The sequence below is a fragment of the Olea europaea genome, chromosome 9 (genome assembly GCF_002742605.1).
Source record: "Olea europaea var. sylvestris chromosome 9, O_europaea_v1, whole genome shotgun sequence".
Classification (NCBI taxonomy): domain Eukaryota; kingdom Viridiplantae; phylum Streptophyta; class Magnoliopsida; order Lamiales; family Oleaceae; genus Olea; species Olea europaea.
This window is the reverse complement of record NC_036245.1, coordinates 7,963,587-7,984,747: the sequence shown is the minus strand read 5'-3', so window position 1 is coordinate 7,984,747 and position 21,161 is coordinate 7,963,587. Positions and strand designations below refer to the sequence as shown.

The following is a 21,161-nucleotide window of genomic DNA, read 5'->3' as shown; positions in this document are numbered from 1 at the left end:
TTTCATTAACAGAAGTACCCAGAAAAACAACTGAACAAAAATCAACAATTCATTAACAAGTCTCTTCTTCAAATTAGAATTATGACTATCAAACAAGATTTGAACAATAAGTCAATAAAAATCATTTAAAACAAAAATAATATTTTAATTAGTATATATCTTTCCCAATTGATATTGCATTTGACCAACTACGTTGAGATATCTCATCGTTTCTTCATCTCGGGAGACACAATTAAACCTCCATTTTTTATTCCCAGCGCTTTTTCAACTGTTGCTTCAATTTTCGGATCTTCAGCACCAAATATTACAAGATCTTTTTTCAAATCTCTAATATCAAGCAATTTCCTGTCCGTCTTCCCGAACGCAGCCGCAATGTAGGATTTCTTGTTGTCGATATTATGGCCAACAAGAATCATCTTCTTTAGAAAGTTCACAAATTTCAACGATGAAGTTTTGAAGTCACGATTGTTTCCATGATGAGGATTGAAATGTTGAAAAATCAGTGCCTCTTCCCCTGCTGAGATAACGAGGGTATTTAAAAAGTCGTTCTGTTTTTTATTTTTTTATCCTCGGAGAATTTTGTGTTCAGATTGAAGTCTATAATTTGACTATCCTCCTCCATCCTTAGTCATTTTTCCATAATGATTTTATCCTTAGTCACAGTGGTTGTTATGATCAATTTTTTTCGGGTCGAATGGAAATACAACCTTATGTTTGTGGAGGTTGTTGGCCATTTTTATTTTGGGGGGGGTGAAGTACGGTTTGACACAAAAGGTATTCATGATCGGAAGAAAGTAAGTGGACAGAGGAGAGTGATGCGAAAATAATTATAAAAGGTCTATCATTAACAGAAGTACCCAGAAAAACTACTGAACAAAAATCAACAATTCATTAACAAATCTCTCCTTCAAATTAGAGCTATGATTATCAAATAAGAGTTGGACAATAAGTCAATAAAAATCATTTAAAACAAAAATAATATTTTAATCAGTATATATCTTTTCCAATTGATATTGCATTTGACCAACTACGATGAGATATCTCACCGTTTCTTCATCTCGGGACACAATTACACCTCCATTTTCTATTCCCAGCGCTTTTTCAACTGCTGCTTCAATTTTTAGATCTTCAGCATCAAATATTGTAAGATCTTTTTTCAAATCTCTAATATCAAGCAATTTTTGTCCGTCTTCCCGAACGCAGCTGCAATGTAGGATTTCTTGTCGTCGATGTTATGGCCAACAAGAATCCTCCTCTTTAGAAAGTTCGCAAGCTTCTAAACAATTTAAAAAGCCTAAATGCCTCGTAAAGCAAGAAAATTATAATATGATGCGAATCCATACATTATCCCATGGTCATATATTGCTAAGGACAAGGTGCTTTTGATAAAAAGAGAGTTCCTATAGGTTTCCAAGTTAAAATATACACCATCACACTCTCCTCCTCCATCATTTTCATAAAGTATACACCATCACACTTTCCTCTCCCGTCTTTTTCAGAAAAAGACAAATGCTTTGCCTATATATACATCCACCCTCCGTTCACTCCACTGTTCCTCTTCAAGCATTTTCTCAAACATGAATATCTCTTTCACTATAAAACCTTCTTTCACAACTCAAAGATAAGAAACACATGTCCTAACCTCCAGAAATATGAGGTTGATTGCCCATTTCACAAGAAACGCTTGGTTACTACCACCATCACCACAGACAAAATCCGTCTGGAAGAATTGATTAAAAGAGAAGATGGAGGTAGTAAGGGCATTGGGTTCGATGTCAATACACGGCACATTGTGGTTGAAGATGAACAGACAAAATTTCTTACCACATTAGTTGTTGCAAGCGGATTTGATACTTTGATATATCAAAGAACGAGCGACAATCATGCAAACGACCGACGCTTCGTAGATTTACCACTGAGGCTTTTGAACTATCTAAACATGAACACTCTTGTATGTCACAATATGAAGGAGAAAAATGCATCTCTTGCAGCTTCCTTTCGAGAAAAAGATCGGGAATTCTCGAGGAAGAATTTCACCGTCAATTTGACATTGACAAAATGGTCTAGAGGCAGTTGGGAACAAGAAAGACGATCTGGGACTTGAACAATCAGGATTTATGTCAGCTGGAGGATAAAGAAATGGTGGAATTTCTCACCATTGTTGGTCAACTGGAGTTCTATTTCGGAAAAATTTTCACCGATTAGCATTCTGACTGTGATTTTGTTGAAATTGTTGAAGGATAGTTTCTTTTTTACTAGGATTTGATTGAAATAGTGTAGGATAGGTTGAAAGCGTAGTATTTTGACTAGGATAGGATAGTCAAATCATAGGATTCAATCCGAGTACAAAATTCCCTGATGATAAACAAAATAAAGAATAGAATGGTTTTTTAAATACCCTCGTTATCTCAACAGGGGAATAGGCACTGATTTTTCAACATCTCAATCCTCTTCATGGAAAATAATCGTGAGTTCAAAACTCCATCGTTGAAGTTTGTGAACTTTCTAAAGAGGAGGATTCTTGTTGGCCATAACATCGACGACAAGAAATCTTATATTGCGGCTGCGTTAAGGGAGGCAGGCTGGAAATTGCTTGATATTATAGATATGGCAAAAGATCTTGCAATATATGGTGTTGAAGATCTGAAAGTTGAAGTAGCAGTTGAAAAAGCGCTGGGAATGGCAATTGGATGTGCAATTGGGTCTGTCCAGATGAAGAAACGGTGAGATATCTCACCGTAGTTGGTCAAGTGCAATATCAATTGAGAAAGATATATACTGATTAAAATATTGTTTTTGTTTTAATTGATTTTTGTTGACTTATTGTCTAAATCTTGTTTGATAGTCATAGATCTAATTTGAATGAGAAACTTGTTATTGAATTGTTGATTTTTGTTCAGTAATTTTTCTGGGTACTTCTGTTAATGATAGACCTTTTATTATTATTTTCGCATCACTCTCCTTTGTCGACTTACTTTCTTCCGATCATGAATACCTTTTGTGTCAAACCGTACTTCACCCCTCCCAAAATAAAAATAGGCAACAACCTCCACAAATATAAGGTTGTATTTTCATTCGGTTCGAAAAAAAATTGGTCATAACAACCACAGTAACTAAGGATAAAAACATTATGGAAAAATGACTAAGGATGGAGGAGGATAGTCAAATCATAGGCTTCAATCTGAACACAAAATTCTTCGAGGATAAAAAAAAAAAATCGAATGACTTTTTAAATACCCTCGTTATCTCAGCAGGGGAAGAGACTGATTTTTCAGCATTTCAATCCTCATCATGGAAACAATCGTGATTTCAAAATTTCATCGTTGAAACTTGTGAACTTTCTAAAGAAGATGATTCTTGTTGGCCATAATATCGACGACAAGAAATCCTACATTGCGGCTGCATTCGGGAAGACAGATAGGAAATTGCTTGGTATTAGAGATCTTACAAAAGATCTTACAATATATGGTGCTGAAAATCTAAAACTTGAAACAGCAGTTGAAGAGGCGCTGAGAATGAAAAATGGAGGTGCAATTAGGCCTGCCAAGATGAAGAAACGGTGAGATATCTCACTGTAGTTGGTCAAATGCAATATCAATTGGGAAAGATGGATAAAACTACTTGACTACAATCTTTGACACAGGGTTTGACATGATGAGGTGGAAAATGGGTGTAAAAAAACAAAAAAAAGAAATGGAAGAAAGCCCGTGGCGTTTTTTAGAAGAATTCGTTTGAAATTCAAATTTTTAAAAAGTCACTTATACTCGGCCCAAAACTATACCAATTTTTTCATTTGGGCAGACTCAATTGCACCTCCATATTCCATTTATGATTCCCAGCGTTTTTTCAACTACTGCTTAAAGTTTCAGTTTTTAGCACCATATATTGCAAGATCTTTTGTCAGATTTCTAATATCAAGCAATTTCCAGTCTACCCTCCCTGAACGCAGTCGTAATGTAGGATTTCTTGGCGTCGATGTTATGGCCAACAAGAATCCTCCTCCTTAGAAAGTTCACAAGTTTCAACGATGGAGCTTTCAACTCACGATTGTTTCCGTGATGAGAATTGAAATGTTGAAAAATCAGTGCCTCTTCCCCTGCTGAGATAACGAGGGTATTTAAAAAATCATTTTGTTTTTTAATTTTTCTATACTCAGGGAATTTTGTGTTCAGATTGAAACCTATGATTTGACTATCCTCCTCCATCCTTAGCCATTTTTTCATAATGATTTTATCTTTAGTTACAGTGGTTGTTATGACCAATTTTTTTGAGTCAAATGGAAATACAACCTTATGTTTGTGGAGGTTGCTGACCATTTTTATTTTGGGAGGGGTGAAGTGCAGTTTGACACAAAAGGTATTCATGATCGGAAGAAAGTAAGTGGACACATGAGAGTGATGCGAAAATAATAATAAAAGGTCTATCATTAACAACAGTATCCAGAAGAACTACTGGACAAAAATCAATAATTCATCAACAAATCTCTCATTCAAATTAGAATTATGACTTTCATATAAAATTTGGACAAAAAGTCAACAAAAATTATTTAAAACAAATACAATATTTTAATCAGTATATATCTTTCTCAATTGATATTGCACTTGACCAAGTACGGTGAGATATCTCACCGTTTCTTAATCTGGACAGACCCAATTACACCTCCAATTTCCATTCCCAGTGCTTTTTCAACTGCTGCTTCAACTTTCAGATTTTCAGCATCATATATTGCAAGAGCTTTTGCCAGATCTCTAATATCAAGCAATTTCCAGTTTGCCTCCCTGAACGCAGCCGCAATATAGGATTTTTTGTCGTCGATGTTGTGGCCAACAAGAATCCTCCTCTTTAGAAAGTTCACAAGTTTCAACGATGGAGTTTTGAATTCACGATTGTTTTCCATAACGAGGATTGAGATGTTAAAAAATCAGTGCCTCTTCCCTTGTTGAGATAACGAGGGTATTTAAAAAATCATTCTGTTCTTTATTTTGTTTATCATCAGGGAATTTTGTGATCAAATTGAAGTCTATGATTTGACTATCCTATCATAGTCAAAATACCACGCTTTCAACCTATTCTACACTGTTTCAATCAAATTCTAGTAAAAAAAAAAATTATCCTTCAATAATTTCAACAAATTCAAGTCAGAATGCTAATCGGTGAAAATTTTTCCTAAATAGAACTCCAGTTGACCAACAATGGTGAGAAATTCCACCATTTCTATATCCTCCAGCTGACATAAATCCTGATTGTTCAAGTACCAGATTGTCTTTCTTGTTCCCAGCTGTCTCTAGATCATTTTGTCAATATCAAATTGACGGTGAAATTCTTTCTAGAGATCTAGAATCTGAAATGATTCTCGATCTTTTTCTCGAAAGGAAGTTGCAAGAGATGCATTTTTCTCCTTCATATTGTGACATACAAGAGTGTTCCTGCTTAGATAGTTCAAAAGCCTCAGTGGTAAATCTACAGAGCGTCGGTCGTTTGCATGATGGTCGCTCGTTCTTTGATATATCAAAATATCAAATCCGCTTGCAACAACTAATGTGGTAAGAAATTTTGTCTGTTCATCTTCAACCACAATGTGCCGTGTATTAACATCGAATCCAATTCCGTTACTACCTCCATCTTCTCTTTTAATCCATTCTTCCAGATGGATTTTGTCTGTGGTAATGGTGGTGGTAACCAAGCGTTTCTTTTGAAATGGGCGATCAACCTCATATTTCTGGAGGTTAGGATGTGTTTTTGATCTTTGAGTTGTGAAAGAAGGTTTTATAGTGAAAGAGATATTTATGTTTGGGAAAATGCTTGAAGAGGAACAGTGGAGTGAACAGAGGGCGGATGTATATATAGGCAAAGCATTTGTCTTTTTTTTTAAAAAGTTTGAAAAGGATGGGAGAGGAAAGTGTGATGGTGTATATTTTATGAAAAGGATGGAGGAGGAGAGTGTGATGGTGTATATTTTAACTTGGAAACTTATAGGAACTCTCTTTTTATCAAAAGCACCGTGCCCTTAGCAATATATGACCATGGGATAATGTATGGATTCGCATCATATTATAAGTTTCTTGCTTTACGAGGCATTTAGGCTTTTTAAATTGTTTAGAAGCTTGTGAACTTTCGAAAGAGGAGGATTCTTGTTGACCATAACATCACGACAAGAAATCCTACATTGCGGCTGCGTTCGAGAAGACGGACAGGAAATTGCTTGATATTAGAGATTTGAAAAAAGATCTTGCAATATTTGGTGTTGAAAATCTGAAAATTGAAGTAGCAATTGAAAAAGCGCTGGGAATTTAAAATGGAGGTGTAATTGGGTCTACCAAGATGAAGAAACAGTGAGATATCTCACCGTAGTCGGTCAAATGCAATATTAATTAGGAAAGATATATATTGATTAAAATATTGTTTTTGTTTTAAATGATTTTTGTTGACTTATTGTCCAAGTCTTGTTTGATAGTCATAGTTCTAATTTGAAGGAAAGACTTGTTAATGAATTGTTGATTTTTATTCAGTAGTTTTTTTGGGTACTTCTATTAATGATAGACCTTTTATTATTATTTTCGCATCACTCTCCTCTGTCCACTTACTTTCTTCCGATCATGAATACCTTTTGTGTCAAACTGTACTTCATCCCTCCCAAAATAAAAATAACCAACAACCTCCACAAATATAAGGTTGTATTTCCATTCGACCCGAAAAAAATTGGTCCTAACAACCACTGTGACTAAAGATAAAACTATTATGGAAAAATGACTAAAGATGGAGGAGGATAGTGAAATCATAGGCTTCAATCTGAACACAAAATTTTTTGAGGATAAAAAAATAAAAAACAGAATGACTTTTAAAAAACCCTCGTTATCTCAGCAGGGGAAGCGACACTGATTTTTCAGCATTTCAATCCTCATCATGAAAACAATCGTGATTTCAAAATTTCATCGTTGAAACTTGTGAACTTTCTAAAGAAGATGATTCTTGTTGGCCATAATATCGACGACAAGAAATCCTACATTGCGGCTGTATTCGGGAAGACAGACAGGAAATTGCTTGGTATTAGAGATCTTACAATATATGGTGCTGAAGATCTAAAACTTGAAGCAGCAGTTGAAAAAGCGCTGGAAATGAAAAATGAAATATGGAGGTGCAATTGGGTCTGCCAAGATGAAGAAACGGTGAGATATCTCACCGTAGTTGGTCAAATGCAATATCGATTGGGAAAGATGGATAAAACTACTTGACCACAATTTTTGACACGATGAGGTGGAAAATGGGTGTAAAAAAAAAACAGAAAAAAGAAATGGAAGAAAGTCAGTGGCATTTTTTAGAAGAATTCGTTTGAAATTCAAATTTTTAAAAAGTCATTCATACTCGGCCCAAAACCATACTAATTTTTTCATCTGGGCAGACTCAATTGCACCTCCATATTCCATTTATCATTTCCAGCTTTTTTTCAACTACTGCTTAAAGTTTCAGTCTTTAGCACCATATATTGCAAGATCTTTTGTCAAATCTCTAATATCAAGCAATTTCCAGTCTGCCCTCCCTGAACGCAGCCGTAATGTAGGATTTCTTATCGTCGATGTTATGGCCAACAAGAATTCTCCTCCTTAGAAAGTTCACAAGCTTCAACGATGGAGCTTTCAACTCACGATTGTTTCCGTGATGAGGATTGAAATGTTGAAAAATCAGTGTCTCTTCCCCTGCTGAGATAACGAGGGTATTTAAAAAATCATTCTGTTTTTTAATTTTTTTATCCTCAGGAAATTTTGTGTTCAGATTGAAGCCTATAATTTGACTATCCTCCTCCATCCTTAGTCATTTTTCCATAATGATTTTATCTTTAGTCACAGTGGTTGTTATGATCAATTTTTTTGAGTCGGATGGAAATACAACCTTATGTTTGTGGAGGTTGTTGACAATTTTTATTTTGGGAGGGGTGAAGTGCAGTTTGACACAAAAGGTATTCATGATCAGAAGAAAGTAAGTGAACACATAAGAGTGATGCGAAAATAATAATAACAGGTCAAACATTAACAAAAGTACCCAGAAGAACTACTGGACAAAAATCAACAATTCATCAACAAGTCTTATTCAAATTTGAACTATGACTTTCAAATAAGATTTGGACAAAAAGTCAACAAAAATCATTTAAAACGAATGCAATATTTTAATCAGTATATATCTTTCTCAATTGATATTGCACTTGACCAACTACGGTGAGATATCTCACCGTTTCTTCATCTGGACAAACCGAATTGCACTTTCAATTTCCATTCCCAGCGCTTTTTCAACTGCTGCTTCAACTTTCAGATCTTCAGCACCATATATTGCCAGATCTCTAATATCAAGCAATTTCTAGTCTGCCTCCTGAACGCAGCCGCAATATAGGATTTCTTGTCGTCGATGTTGTGGCCAACAAGAATCCTCCTCTTTAGAAAGTTCACAAGTTTCAACGATGGAGCTTTGAACTCACGATTGTTTTCCATGACGAGGATTGAGATGTTGAAAAATCAGTGCCTCTTCCCCTGTTGAGATAACGAGGGTATTTAAAAAATCATTCTGTTCTTTATTTTGTTTATCATCAGGGAATTTTGTGTTCAGATTGAAATCTATGATTTGACTATCCTATCCTAGTCAAAATACTACGCTTTCGATCTATCCTACACTGTTTCAATCAAATCCTAGTAAAAAAAAAAAACTATCCTTCAACAATTTCAACGAAATCACAGTCAGAATGCTAATCGGTGAAAATTTTTCCTAAATAGAACTCTAGTTGACCAACAATGGTGAGAAATTCCATCATTTCTATATTCTCCAGCTGACATAAATCCCGATTGTTCAAGTCCTAGATCGTCTTTCTTGTTCCCAGCTGCCTCTAGACCATTTTGTTAATATCAAATTGACGGTGAAATTCTTTCTCGAGATTTAGGATCTAAAATGATTCCCGATCTTTTTCTCGAAAGGAAGCTGCAAGAGGTGTATTTTTCTCCTTCATATTGTGATATACAAGAGTGTTCCTACTTAGATAGTTCAAAAGCCAGTGGTAAATCTACGAAGCGTCGGTCGTTTGCATGATGGTCGCTTGTTCTTTGATATATCAAAGTATCAAATCCGCTTGCAACAATCAATATGGCAAGAAATTTTGTCTGCTCATCTTCAACCACAATGTGCCGTGTATTGACATCAAACTCAATGCCCTTACTACCTCCATCTTCTCTTTTAATCCATTCTTCCAGATGGATTTTGTCTATGGTGATGGTGGTGGTAACCAAGCGTTTCTTGTGAAATGGGCAATCAACCTCATATTTCTGGAGGTTAGGACATGTGTTTTTGATCTTTGAGTTGTGAAAGAAGGTTTTATAGTGAAAGAGATATTCATGTTTGAGAAAATGCTTGAAGAGGAACAGTGGAGTGAACGTAGGGTGGATGCATATATATAGGCAAAGCATTTGTCTTTTTCTAAAAAAGTTTGAAAAGGATGGGAGAGGAAAGTGTGATGGTGCATATTTTATGAAAAGGATGGAGGAGGAGAGTGTGATGGTGTATATTTTAACTTGGAAACCTATAGGAACTCTCTTTTTATCAAAAGCACCGTGCCCTTAGCAATATATGACCATGGGATAATGTATGGATTCGTATCATATTATAAGTTTCTTACTTTACGAGACATTTAGACTTTTTAAATTGTTTAGAAGCTTGTGAACTTTCTAAAGAGGAGGATTCTTGTTGACCATAACATCGACGACAAGAAATCCTACATTGCGGCTGCGTTCGGGAAGACGGAAAGGAAATGGCTTGATATTAGAGATTTGAAAAAAGATCTTACAATATTTGGTGCTGAAGATCTGAAAATTGAAACAGCAGTTGAAAAAACGTTGGGAATGAAAAATAGAGGTGTAATTGGGTCTGCCAAGATGAAGAAACGGTGAGATATCTCACCGTAGTCGGTCAAATGCAATATCAATTAGGAAAGATATATATTGATTAAAATATTGTTTTTGTTTTAATTGATTTTTGTTGACTTATTGTCCAAGTCTTGTTTGATAGTCATAATTCTAATTTGAATGATAGACTTGTTAATGAATTGATTTTTGTTTAGTAGTTTTTCTGGGTACTTCCGTTAATGATAGACCTTTTATTATTATTTTCGCATCACTCTCCTCTGTCCACTTACTTTCTTCCGATCATGAATACATTTTGTGTCAAACCGTACTTCACTCCTCCCAAAATAAAAATGGTCAACAACCTCCACAAACATAAGGTGGTATTTCCATTCGGCCCGAAAAAAATTGGTCATAACAACCACTGTGACTAAGGATAAAACCATTAAGGAAAAATGACTAAGGATGTAGGATAGGATAGTCAAATCATAAATTTCAGTCTGAGCACAAAATTCCCTGATGATAAACAAAATAAAGAACAGAATGATTTTTTAAATACCCTCGTTATCTCAACAGGGGAAGAGGCACTGATTTTTCAATATCTCAATTCTCGTCATGGAAAACAATTGTGAGTTCAAAGCTCTATCGTTGAAACTTGTGAACTTTCTAAAGAGGAAGATTCCTGTTGGCCATAACATCGACGACAATAAATCCTATATTGCGGCTGCGTTCAGGGAGGCAGACTGGAAATTGCTTGATATTAGAGATCTGGCAAAAGATCTTGCAATATATGGTGCTGAAGATCTGAAAGTTGAAGCAGCAGTTGAAAAAGCGCTGGGAATGAAAAATGGAGGTGCAATTCGGTCTATCCAGATGAGGAAACGGTGAGATATCTCACCGTAGTTGGTCAAGTGCAATATCAATCGAGAAAGATTACGGAACACATTCTTCAATCTCTGTATAATGAAATTATGAGAGAAAAATTACAGAACACATATTCTTCAATCTAACATGGTATCAAAGCGGGAATCTGACCGCTAGACCAATCTGTGCTAGCAAGTGCACTGGTCGTATAACCACTAGAATCTGGGATAAAGAGATAGGCACGAGGAATCACGGCTAGGGCTGTCAATAGATTGAATTTTGATCCAAATTCGATGAAATTAATGGGAGATGGATTTAAGGTTTCAATCCGATAATCCGATTAAGATCCGAATTCGATAATCCGTTAACTAAATAGAGCAAATATGGACATATGTCGATCCGATCCGATTTATTATAACAATATTATATATTTTATTTATTATATCATAATTTATTAAATATAATTTTTTCCATTTTGAAACTTATATTATGCTTTACGCATAATTTTCAAATAATAAATAATATTAGATAATAGTATAATATTTTTACTTGAAAAATTCAAAGAGGTTTAATTTTTTTATTAATTAAAATAAGATAAAAATAACTATAGTAATTACATCAAAAACTAATAATTAATATGTCCAAAAATAATTTACTTTATTAAAATTGATATTGTTTTTTATTTTGATTTTGTTAAGGCTATGATTTTTAGTGAAAAATAATAAAATAAACTAGTAAACACTTAAAATTGATAATTGAGTAATATCCCACATTGAAAGACCGCTAAAACATTAGAAGAGAAGTACCCTTTGAAAATGTAGCATCACACATAGGAAGATTATTAAAACATTCCAAGAGAAATCTTCGTTAAAAGGAACTAAAGGAGCATCACTTGGATAAAAAATTGATTTAAGCCTTCTGGTATATTAGGTGAGCACATCAAGATAGTTAAAATATTATTTTTTTTTTGGAAAAAATTGGTGGAAAAAAAATTCGGATCGGATAGTCGATAACATAGCAAATCGGATATTGATTTAACAATCAAATATCCGTTGGATTAGAGGATCGAATAATTTTTCTTAACAGATCGAATCAGATTGAATTTGGACAGATCCGCTCCATATCCAATCCATTGACAACCCTAATCACGGCCGGAGGAAATTGGAGTTTTCTTCTAGTCAAACATTAAAAGTAGGCTACTGAATTGGACAAAAAAGAGGCAGAGAATTGAGCTGCTAAACAAATAAAGTCGACGGCTACTTTGGATTATAAAGATCTAAACAGAAAAACAGCAGTTTTTGGAGACACTGGGCGACTGTTTCTTGGAGCTAAAATCTATTTATACATATACACAGGTCGGTGACTACTGGGGCTGAATTGAGGGATAAATTTGAGTCTAATTCCATTTAATTTTCATATTTTTCTAGAGATTGCAGACTTGGGTTTTTTCAAGATAAGGCAGAAAAATACCCGAAATAGTCTAATTATCAAATTGTGGAATTTATTTATTTATTTATTTTTGGATGAAGTCGTGATCTTATTACAGTGTTGGAATATTGAAATGGCAGATCTATATGGAAACAATGAATCAGAAGACATGTCTTCTATTCTTCAAAATTCATTAGATGCTAACATCAGGTTGACTCGGTCGGAGAGTTGTATTCCGTGTTTGTCCATGGCCGACACTAAAGATGCCAACACTGGTAAGGCAATAGTTGCTGTAGCACAACCACACTTGCCCCTCATTTTGACCGAATCTCCCACCTCAAATTCAGGTATGGCTCTACTCGAGTCTAAGAACAATAAGAATTGTAATACATGGATTCTTGATTCCAGGGCAACTGACCATATGACATTTGATGCACGAGATTTTTGTCAACATACTCGTCCTTGGCAGGCTAGCATTGCCAATGCCAATGGGGGTATCTCTTCGGTAAAAGGGGCTGGTACCGTAAGGTTATCGCTACCTTACTCGTGCCTTCCCTTTCTTACAAGTTAATATCTGTGAGTCAGATCACTAAAGAACTCAATTGTACTAGACTTATTCACCCGGAATATTGTCTTATTCAGGATATACTCTCGAAGGAGATCATTGGGCGTGGTACTAAGGGGGGGAGGGAGGACTATTATATGGATGATTTTAGCTTGGGCCAAGTACATCATGTTGGTTAACTGAGTGATACCAAATCAGAATAGATTTGGCTTTGGCATCGTCGACTAGGTCATCCTTCATTTGGTTATTTTCAGAATTATCTATTGTAGAACCCCAAATAATTTTAAACACCTTAGTGGCACTAAGACATGAATATTGGATGGCTAAATTATACTTAAGATTTTTAGTCTCATTTGAGACCCATTTATGACATAGAAAACATTCGATTTGGAAAATGATATCTAAAGAAAAGTTGAAACTCTTTGAGTTAGCTTTCCAACGCACTTTGAATTACCTCAATCGGATATCGGGAGAAGAAGTTATGATAGAAATACTAAAGGTTGTATAGTATCAATCGAAGTATGCGGAATATGAAAAGTCAAATTCCTACACGATTTTCTAGCACCTTCTTAAACCTATAACTCCCACATAAATGATACTCGTATTAATGAGTATTAGGCCCTTCACTTGCCCTTAAGTTGTGAGATTTTCACCTATAAATAGGCCCCAATGCATACACATTTTTCACACCAAGACAAAAGTTTCTAAACATAAAAGAGAGTTTTCAAGTCTAGAAAAAAGAGAAAGGAAAATTAGTTTTTCCTAGAAGTTTTGGTGCTATCAAGAAGTGTTTTCAAAGCATCAATTCTCAACGGAGTGTTTTTTTTGAAACATCAAAGGAGTACATTTTTTCAACAAGGTTCAAAACATCAATCAAGATAGGTAGAGGTGCAAAATGTTAATTCGTATTAAGTTATAAGTTTCTAACAAATGAAGATTTATGTTAATGTTTGTATGTCTAATGGTACCTCCGGTACGGCATACACCTCCATGTCTAATGGTACCTCCGGGTACGGCATGTACTTCCGGTCGAGGTGTCGTGTTAAGTCATGACTCTACGTGTTTGGGATTCTACCAAAAATCCTACTATGAAAATGTTTCTAAAGTTACAGTTTTGAAATGTATAGTTTGATCACAAATGCACCAATAATATCTATTGAGTTTTTTTAGCTCTTGGGTTTAACCCATTCTTTACAAATTGATATGATTCTACCTTGGGCCTGAATGATGGAAAAGATGGAGAGTGGTACAACGAGTCCATGGAAAAGCCGATGAACAAATTATTTAGATTTATTTTTGTGAACGTTTTCAATATTATTTCTTTAAAGTATTTGAATAACGCTGAACGCGAGAACAAGTTGTGTTTTCTTCAAATAAATTACATTTCGTTGTTTTTTTATTCAGTGTTTTATTTTAAGTATTCGAAAGGTTGTTAAAATTATCATTGTAAAAATTAAGTTTCTGTATTTAAAGTATTCGAAAGGTTGTTGTTAAAATTATCATTGTAAAAATTAAGCTTCCGCTAAAACATATTCTCCTATAACTAAATCACCGGTTAGTTAAATAAAGTAAGTAGCGTTCCAGTCCACAAGGGGTCAGGGCGTTACATCTATTTCGAATTTTAAGTGTGAAACTTGCATTTTAGCTAAAAGTCATCGGGTACCCTATCCATTACGTATGAATAAGAGTGAAGTTCCATTTGCATTAGTTCATTCTAATGTGTGGGGGCCTTCCCAAAAGCCTACTCTATTTGGTTTTTGCTGGTTTGTAATTTTTGTTGATGATTGTACTCGAATGACTTAGCTATACTTATTGAAACATAAAAATGAAGTATTTACTGTTTTTCAATCTTTTCATGAGATGATCCGAACTCAGTTTTCAGCTAAGCTTCAGATCCTTAGGTCTGACAACGGTGGTATGTAAATCATCAGTTTCGTGAGTACTTTCAATATCACGGATTGATTCATGAAGCATCATGTCATCAGACACCTGAACAGAATGGTGTAGCTGAGCGGAAAAATCGCCGCATTCTTGAAACAGCTCGAGCACTTCTACTTGGGGCATACGTTCCAAGTTCGTACTTGTCTGATGCAATAACTACCGCTGTGCACCTAATCAATCGGATGCCATCCAAAGTACTCAAGTTTAAGACTCCACTGCAAACTCTGTCAACCTATGTTATCTTACCAACGGCATTGATGCTTCCACCTCGAATATTTGGATGTGTTGCCTTGTTCACCTCTACAAAGACCAACGCATGAAGCTTGATCCGTGTGCTCTTACGTGCCTATTCTTGGGATATGCCATCCATCAGAAAGGTTATTGCTGTTACGATCCGACTACTCGATGCACCTATGTTACTATGGATGTTACTTTCCTCGAGAACAGTATATTTTTGTCTCCTGCATCCAATTCTTCTTTTCAGGGGGAGACACGGGATGAAGGGCTAAATTGGATGAGGTTTGACTGGTTTTGTAGCACTGAGAATACAGAAACAGTGGTACCAACTACTACTCAATCAACTGATAAGGAACTTGTTACAGAGCCGATTCTTGATATATCTCCTGAAGCTCCTGAAACTGAAATAGTAGCCCTCCACTCCTCAGTACCTACCCACCCGCCTCCTGAGAATATCATCGAGGTAAGTTCTCCTACTACACCTTTTATCTCAAATAATGAGGTTGATTGTGGTTATGAGCTACCTTTCAGGCATAATCGTGGAAAACCACCGAGTAGATAATCACCTGAGATCAAGTCACGGAGATTGAAATATCCCATTGCAAATTGTGTCTCTACAGAAAGACTTTCTGAACTACTCAAGAAATTTGCAAATGATTTATCTTCGCACCATATTCCTACAAGTATTAACAAGGCATTGAAAGATTCAAGATGGGTTCAAGCTATGAAGGAAGAAATGGAGGCGCTGGAGTAGAACGAGACTTGGGTCCTTGTTTCTTTACCCGAAGGGCAAAAGACAGTAGGGTGCAAATGAGTATTCTCTATCAAGTACAAAGCTGATGGAACAATCGAGCGCTACAAAGCTAGACTAGTGGCAAAAGGCTATACACAGACATATGGGGTAAATTATCAGGAGACGTTTTCACCAGTGACCAAATTAAATACTGTTAGAGTTCTCCTATCTCTTGCAGCAAACTTGGACTGGCCGTTACATCAGTTTAACGTGAAGAATGCCTTCCTTCATGGAGATTTTGAAGAGGAGATCTATATGGATGTTCTCTCGGGGTATGTGCCCAGGGTATGTGACGACCTCTAGCAGAGTCATGTGTAAACTACAACGAACACTGTATGAAGGTATATTTCTTTCTCAGCAAAAATATACTCTAGACCTACTATCGGAAGTTGGACTACTGGAATGTAAACCGACAGATACACCAATTGTCCAGAATCACAAACTTGGAGAATATCCCAACCAAGTGCCAACTGACAAAGGAAGGTACCAGAGATTGGTTGGAAAGCTCATTTATCTCTTACATACACGACCCGATATTGCTTATGCGGCAAGTGTGGTAAGTCAATTCATGCATTTCCCAAGTGAAGATCATATGGATGCAATGATCCAATTCCTCAGGTGCCTAAAGTCATCCCCTGGAAAAAGGACTTATGCTCTCAAAGAATAATCATCTAAGAATTGAAGGCTACACAGATGCTGATTGGGTAGGAAATATTCTCTATAGAAAGTCCACCTTAGGGTATTTTACATTTGTTGGGGGAAACTTGGTGACATAGAGAAGTAAGAAACAACAGGTAGTAGCCCTATCAAGTGCAGAAGCAGAATTTCGTGGGATGGCTAAGGGTCTTTGTGAACTCCTCTGGCTAAGAAGACTATTGACAGAAATTGGCTTCACTCCAGACTGTGAAATGGATCTGTTCTGTGACCAAACAAGGCTGCCATCAATATCTCTCATAATCCCGTACAACACGATTGAACAAAACATGTGGAGGTAGATCGACATTTTATCAAAGAGAACCTGGAAGCCAAGATAATCCGTTTCCCATTTGTCAAATCTGAAGATCAATTAGCAGATGTTCTTACCAAAGCCGTGTGTAGCAAGAACTTTCACAACTCACTCGACAAGTTGGGCATGAGAGATCTATATGTACCAACTTGAGGAGGAGTATTGGCATGAGCTGTGAAATTAGAGTTAATTGTGCCTGTAATCTTTAAATTAGTCTTGTAATTATAGCTTTTAGCATAATTAGTAAAAGTAGCCAAATATAGACCCACCCCGACGACTATATGTGTCCCTCAATCTCTGTATAATGAAATTATGAGAGAAAAATTCTAGAACACATATTCTTCAATCTAACATGAATATCCTGATGATATAATTCCAAATCGTTGTAGAGTTGTAATCGGTTCCTAATCAATTCCCTCGACTTAAAGTTTAATTAGAATATTGTCTTATTACTGAAAATAACAGAATACATAAAACTACTAATGTACATCCGATGGTGACCACCGAAAACCACAGCTGATTTGAAATCTTAAAACCCTTGATTATGAAAGGAATGGAGCAAAAATTGCATGCTGTGATCACCATCTCAAACTTGACTCTGTAGTTTTTTTAAGTGGTACATGTTGTCATTCATGGCATATGTACTTCTTGGCAATGCTTGGTATTGGTATTTCTTCGGATTTCATTTCAATGCATTCTTCCAATTCTTATATTTTTCTCTGATTTCTTCTTTGCAGTAAGTTTGAGGAACTTGAACCAGTCCCTACCAGTTTAGTGATTGAAAGGCCACTAGAACAATCATATATTGCTTCTGCTTCTCCAGATCTACACAATGACTCTTCCTTTGTGAACTTTTCTAGTGTGAGAAACTAATTTCTGTTTTTAATTCATTAACATTCAGAGTAAAACAGATTCCAGAGTTCTGTATGCTTATCTTGAGAATTTGTGCAAACTGTGTGCATCTTGTTGTAGCCTTGTTAGATAGGCCTCAATGATGAACGTACGTGGCACTAAATACCTCTTAAATTCTTATTATTTTGTACCATATTGAGTGATATTTTTTTCTCCAAATTCCACCATTGCAGAGAACTATGCATATGGGAAATGAGTCTTAAAAATAAAAAATAAAAAATAAATAAATTTATCCTTCTCAACCATCCTGCTGTGTTCTTGAGCAGCGTATTTATATTTATTGATAAATTTCCATTTGTTCAAGTTTTGATCTTATTAAATAGTAAGTCATGAGTTGTTAGCTATATAATAATCTAATTACTAATTTTACAAAGTTGAAGCAACTGCGTCTTCCTAGAACACGGTGCCACGGAGCTGCTCAAGGGCCTCATTGTAATTAGTAACGCAAGTCAGATGATGCTTTCGATAGTACAGCTAAATTATGTCGCAGCTAATGGCAGACTCTAGGGTCCATAACCTTAGGGTAAATCGGACAATGAGAAAGTGTGCAGGCCAAGAAACCATAGTAGTCCCAACGATGAATTCGATTTTGGGTGGTATATATATCTCAAACACTCCATTAATAAGAAGCATACTAAAAAAAAATTACACACTTTAACAAGACAGTCTTTTTTATTTAATACATATTTTTTCTGTCTTTTGTTTAATATTTTTTTTATAAATATTAATGGTCAATAAAATCAGAGAAAAAGTTTATGCTTTAAATAGACTATTATCGAGTTAACTTTCATTTGGAATAATGAATTTTTAACATTTATTTGTGTATAAATCTAAAAATATATAAAATTAGACATGTGCCAGTTATCCAACATAAAATAATTAAATAACAAATTTAAAAATGAAAATCGTTAACTCGTTTTCGATTTCACCGATTTAAAATATATGAAAGCATTTTTGTAAATTTCTTCATTTATTTATTTCTTAAAGAAATCACAGGGGAAGTCGATTTGATTTCGACTTTTCAACCTTTAATATTTTTTCTTTTCCGGATCGATACCCCCAAATCAGTTAAAGCATTAATTTTCAGGGTCAAAAATTTCAAATAATGTGTTTTCTTGCTTCACAAGATGTTAAAGATTAATAACAAAAATTCAAAAAATACGATGAAAGGGATAGACTGATAGTACCCTGCCCAAAGTAATAGTTAGGCAGCACCTGCACAAACAAAACTGTCCAAAATTTAATAAATACAAGGGTACTATGAAATGTACTAAACACACGACAATTTTCTTATTTACTAATTACTACAATATCCTTAACTCAAATTACACAATTAGACTTTTAATATGGTTTTTAATTAATAAATTATTATTACACCACAAATATAAAAACTAAGGTAGTGGCCTATCACTATCAGTTTGTTCATTCTTTCCTTTTCCTAACATCCCATTCGTAATTTTTCCGGCCTATCAGAAGCTTCAGATGCTTATTTTTGTTCGTGAGCTCATTTCTTAAGGTAGAGGCCTGCTCTTCAAGCTTCTCAATTTCAGTTTGTTCTGAAGGAGATAGAGACGAAATAGCTTCAGGCGCCTTTGCCTTTTCAGCATTGGAAATGGCAGTGAGAACCACCACAACTGCTTTATACCGGAGGCGGGCCTCATCGAGGGTCCCACCTCCAATATCAAAGTTAGGGTGATGAGACTAGGCAGTAGAGGCGGAGGAAGAAGCGAAAGAAGACGAGTTCGATAAAACGTCACCATTCGAGTGTTGCCCAATACTCATACTGGTAGGCCAGCAATTAGCAATAGTAGTATTAGCAGCGGCGGCGATGGTGGTATTACGCTGAGTAGTGGTGGTGGACCAGATATTAGGATTGGCGGATTGCAAAGCTTGTCATTCATGGCGGAGAGGATTAAGAAAGCAGCTTCAATTGTTTCTTCGAGGTGTTTTTGGCCGTCAATTGCGAGCTCTTGTGTGGTTTTGGAGGTGGTGTAATTGGCGGAAGTGGGGGAGGAACTCAACGTCGAGGGCTTGTCTTCCACTACTCATTTTTGATAATTAGGGTAAACAGATGTTGGATTTGCGCCCTAACATCCACCAACATCTTGTATGATTATGGAGGACACCCTTAATCTCACCTCACCTGAATTATGCTTTAAATTGGCCCATCAGAAGTGTTGGTAAATTTAATTGGTAGTGGAATGGGGTTCTCATATACCATATTAGTGATTTAGACATCGGATTCACGCTTACTGTATTTTACAAATGCTTACCATATTTGGTAGCTATTTACCGTATTTGGCAGCTCAACTCACCGTATATGCCAGGAAGCTCACCGTATTTGGAATCTTATCGTATATGCCAGTCAGTTCACCGTATATGGCAGTGACATAACAACAGAATTTGTATAAACTTTATGATAACTTAAACAACAGAGATTTTGGACAAATTGTTTGTCTTCATAAAATAATTAAAATAACACAGAGTTTGAATTTTCACAAACACGGTTTCATATCCCGGTTCGTATATACAAAATATTATCTGATTAAACAAATTAAACTACTTGAATAAGAATGACAAATTATATTATTCGCAGAAACATAAAAGTAGTATAAATTTCAGAAAGCTAAATAAAATTTGAAAGCATGCTAAAATAAATCTGGAGGGCTTATAATTCTGCAAATAATTAAAGCACAGATATTTAAACTGGAAAGCATATAAATCTGAGATAAACTTTTAACTCGAGAACTTTGTAAATACAATTTGCTTAAGACAGATTTGCCCCCTCACCGTGGTTCTAGAGGTCTATTTTGAGTGCTTGTCTCCCAAGATACAATGGTAACCAGCAGAATCCGAGCACCGCGGTTCCACTCCAGCGAACTGACTAAGTGTTCAAACAATATCACCAGACTTTTGACAGGAATTATATATGCAAACAGACCATGACTCTACAGAAAATGATTATGCAGTCACAGGTTTTTGTTGCGTGAATATACAGTCGAGTTTTAAATATAGACTTACGCTATCCATTGAAATCATTGTTGTGATGACCAAAAAAAAAATGCTGACCCCACTCTTATGAGTATCTGTAAGAGGTCTGTAATGGCAGACCTCTGTACATGTAGAATAACTCGCCCAAAAGTCCAAGAATGATGAAACATCACGAGCATTAATGGAGACAAACAAAGACAGGTCCACGATTCAATAGTATCAAGAGGAAGGAATCTTACATAGGTCAAGAGGCCCATAATCTAGAATAGGTTTCAAAGTGACCGACCCCTATTTCTAGGGATGACCAAAAAAATTCGGCAAACCAGTCATTCGTGGGCCCCACTTCTAACAGGACAGAGATTACCTACCTAATAGGGTAAACGGGGATGGGGTGGGGGGTCGTTGCTCCAAAATGGGGACGGAAAATATGGTCCTCGTCCTGCTATCGGCCCGTTTAAAGTTCATTTTAAATTTATCATCTTTTTTTAAAGGGAACATGAGTTGCTCTTAACAAATAAAATAAATAAATAAATAAAAATAACTTTCACC

The 21,161-nt window shown here is 35.7% G+C and overlaps 1 protein-coding gene across 7 annotated transcripts in view; it reads left to right on the top strand.

Annotated features, from left to right (window-relative positions):
* The window catches only part of LOC111399545 (CAAX prenyl protease 1 homolog), a 39,188-nt gene extending 21,414 nt beyond the window's left edge, over nt 1-17,774 (top strand). For 3 of the 7 annotated variants that reach the window (XM_023026930.1, XM_023026929.1, XM_023026919.1), the window contains 2 exons: nt 12,308-12,514; nt 17,447-17,774. The gene's annotated coding sequence lies outside the window, so the exon portion shown is untranslated. The other 4 variants (XM_023026921.1, XM_023026923.1, XM_023026924.1 and 1 more) reach the window with 4 other exon arrangements.
* The last annotated feature ends 3,387 nt before the right edge of the window (nt 17,775-21,161 follow it).